General features: G+C 43.8%; 1 protein-coding gene across 1 annotated transcript in view; it reads right to left on the bottom strand.

The window, feature by feature from the left end:
• ST8SIA6 (ST8 alpha-N-acetyl-neuraminide alpha-2,8-sialyltransferase 6) overlaps positions 1-3,171 on the bottom strand; it is a 43,602-nt gene extending 40,431 nt beyond the window's left edge. Inside the window, exon 1 of the mRNA XM_009275701.2 lies at positions 3,037-3,171. The gene's annotated coding sequence lies outside the window, so the exon portion shown is untranslated. The remainder of the gene's footprint in view (positions 1-3,036) is intronic.
• Positions 3,172-3,393: the final 222 nt, after the last annotated feature.

Below are 3,393 nucleotides of genomic sequence, written 5' to 3' on the forward strand. Positions count from 1 at the left end.
GGTTTAGTGGGGACTTGGCAGTGCTAGGTTTACGGTTGGACTTGATGATCTTAAAGGTCTTTTCCAACCTAACCAATTCTATGATTCTATGATCTAACACTTAACAAGAAAAAGTGGTAAGAAATGTCCTGTAAGAGACAAACCACATCTTCAAGGTTATTTACTAAGACACACATCTTCAGAGAACCTTAGGTGCCTGGTCACCATCTAATTAAACATTGCTGTGCATAACAGCTGCCTAAGTATCTATGACAGTCTGAACCAATCCCCTGCTTTTCATCCATTCACCCTTCAGTTTCATCCTTTTAAAAGAATTACTCAAACTGAAAGAACAGATTAGCTTTCAGTATTGCGCGGCAACAGAATAATAGGGCCTTAGAGATTCTTCAGGAGATGTCTGGTTACAAATATGCCTCCAACAGCAAAGGAAATCACGATAAGAAGAAAGATTAGCTTGTGATTCTGAAAGTTGTCTAGATTACTCATACTTGGAGTTCAAGAAGGATAGTGCCCAGTTTTTTTCTCTTTTTCCTTTCCTGGATCCTCCCACCAAAGTTGGTGAGAAAATCTTAGGTTTCCAGAAAAATGCATCAAACTGATGAAGAGATCAGAGTCTAACCTAACATCCACACACATCCTCTTACTCTTACGCAGGAAAGGACATTGCAATGCTATTCAAACCGTCAGGGTACTTTAGGAGAACCATACTTCAGGAAGTCTGCACCAATAGATTGTTCCTAGTTTTATGCATCAACATACTAACGTAGCCTCATCTGATTCAAAAATTCACTAACCCCTGCACAACCTATTTCAACGAGGGACTCTTCTGTCCTTTTGCTAAACTTATCGATACTGCAGCAAAACCCCACTGCAAACTAGAATCTAATTCCTGTTGACCAGACCATCCATCTCCATCACTGAGGGATTGGTCTGAATCTCCTGAATGAGTCCAGATGCTCTCTGGATCAAATCTCTCCAGCAGGGCCCTCAGCCAGGCCCAGTCCAGCTGCTGCCTGGATCAAACCCCTCTAGCATGGCTCCCTGCCCAGTCCAGCTGCTCTCTGGATTAAGTAACAGCTCCTGGTCAGTCCAGCAGCTCTCTCTCCTTCCTCATATGCCAAACATGCACCACAAACTCCTGTCAGGCCAGCTTACTGAGCGTAGTCATTCACGTGAGAAAAAACATCCTCTCTTGGATTCAGCCAGCAAACCATCCCTTCAAAGACTCTACGGTTATAGGAGCTAGAGTGAAATGAAACTTTTTGATGAATAATTTACTTGTCACACTTTTGCAGTCACTTAGTCACTAAGAAATACAATTTCAGGTTGATCAAAACTAGCTCCAAATTGGTGCCAAAATCCTCCAAGTAGATTAAGGAAAAACATGTATTTAAAATCTCATGCTCACTTGCCTTATTACAGAGATTAAAAACTGACCCATACATGCCATGGATTTTCAGCCCTCTTCAGGTGTTGCTTCCACTTTCTTTGCTCCAGTTGTGAGTGTACTAACAGCAGAAGGGAAGTAGCTAGACTGTTCTCTGAAGTGCTCTCTGCCAGCATTTCTAGTCAATTTGACTCCATGGTTTAGCACACAGAGCTGAGTGGCAGGAGACTGCAGCTCAGAAACTAGCAGGGAAAAGGAAGGGTATGAAAAGACGGGGCGGGGGGCAACCACAGACATAACACAAAACAGAGTGGAGAGGAGAATAGAGTGACAGCTACGAAAACCAAAGCAGAACAGAGTACATACTGCAAAACCAATAAATTGTAAGGAGTGGAAAAGAAGGAAAAAAAAACAGAAAAGGGAAAAATGAGCACAGGAAAGAGAAGCAGGCTAGAAGCACATAATAGCAGTTAGAATTCTGCAAATGTTCCTGTTCCTTTTGTTTCACTTTAATTTTGAAAGATGTTATAAACTTATGGCTTGTGAAAGTTCTAAATTTTGAGTCAGGGAGCACAAGGGTCTCTCATTGGAAACATGTAAGAAACCTACTGTTAGGGTACGCTGCAATGCTTACTGCAACTAACGTCACTTGCATTCACTTAGGGAAAGCATATGTTGTTTCAACCTCAAATTCAGCTAGATTGGGTGAAATGGTGGCCTCAGTAAGGTTAACTGCACTGTCACCATTGACTTCAATATAACCAGGACATCACAGTTCCCATTAAAGACCCAATTCCCAAGTTCTTTCTAATTTTTATCATGTGTTTTTGACCATAATATATATTAACATAAAACAATCATTGGAACTGCAATGTTAGTGAGGCCATATAAAGTAAAAGAGAATAGCAAAAATATTTGCAAATTACTTCTTACATAGTAATATCTCATGTGTGGATTACACCACCCTCTTCTGCACTATTAGTTTTCCTACAGTGTGTGAAGACTCAAGAGCACGAAAACACAGTCGTTAATATTGAAGCCTGCACATAAGACATGACTTGTTTCACAGCTAATTTTGTCAACTATTTTCATATTAAACGTCACCGTATAAAGTAACAGGCTGTAAAGCAAAGATCTACGCTGATCTAAAAGATCAAGACAAGGGATCAAGCGAAAGGGTTCCCATGAAGTAAGATGCTACACAATATGAAAAAGGCTTCGTATGTCTGGCCTTCATCCTGTGGATTTTAAAGGAGAAATCTGTATTTTTAACTAAATACACATTACAAAAATGATAACAATATTACCCAGCTCCAGCTCCACCTTCCTGGAAAGAAGAATGAAAGATACCTGGCACATGCCATTCAGCAAGCACTTTTTGCATCGTATGTTAACAAAACTGCTATACGCAACATTTTATTGGGCTCAAAACCAACGGCAGAGTGACAGCCGTCATTAAGAGGGCCTACGAGCAAATAATTTATTAAAGTGAATTTTTATTTCCTCAGTCTAGTAAGTCTCTAATGCTCTTTCTGATTAAGCTGCCAAAACAAAAGGAAGAATGAATTGGAGCGAAGGCAAATTTCTGCTTCTGTAGACCCCTCCACACGGACCCACGCTACCAGTAACTGAAGGCGGGCAGCCCGTACCTGTTTTCGGTCTGAGGAAGGGACGGCAGGGGGGACCTGAGGGCTCGCACCACTTTCGGCGTGACAGCAGCTACTCCTGCGTCCTCCTCCCAGCCCCTGGCAAGCAAGACGGGAAAACAAAGTTGTCAAAACCAGTGATTAAACATCACCAGGCGTGAGCAGCGCCGGTCTCCTCCCCACGAATCGTTCACACGCCGCGAACACCCGAGCCGAGCTCAGCCCGCGCCGGGGGGCCACTGCGCCGGGCTCCGCCGCGCCCCTCTCCCGGCGGAGGACGGCGGGGGGCTCGCCGCGTCCCGCTCCTTCTTCCCCAGCCGGCTCCAGGCTCTCCCGCCCCGCAGCCCCACCGCAGCGGGC

The sequence above is a fragment of the Aptenodytes forsteri genome, unplaced genomic scaffold, assembly GCF_000699145.1.
Source record: "Aptenodytes forsteri isolate BGI_AS27 unplaced genomic scaffold, ASM69914v1 Scaffold172, whole genome shotgun sequence".
Lineage (NCBI taxonomy): Eukaryota > Metazoa > Chordata > Aves > Sphenisciformes > Spheniscidae > Aptenodytes > Aptenodytes forsteri.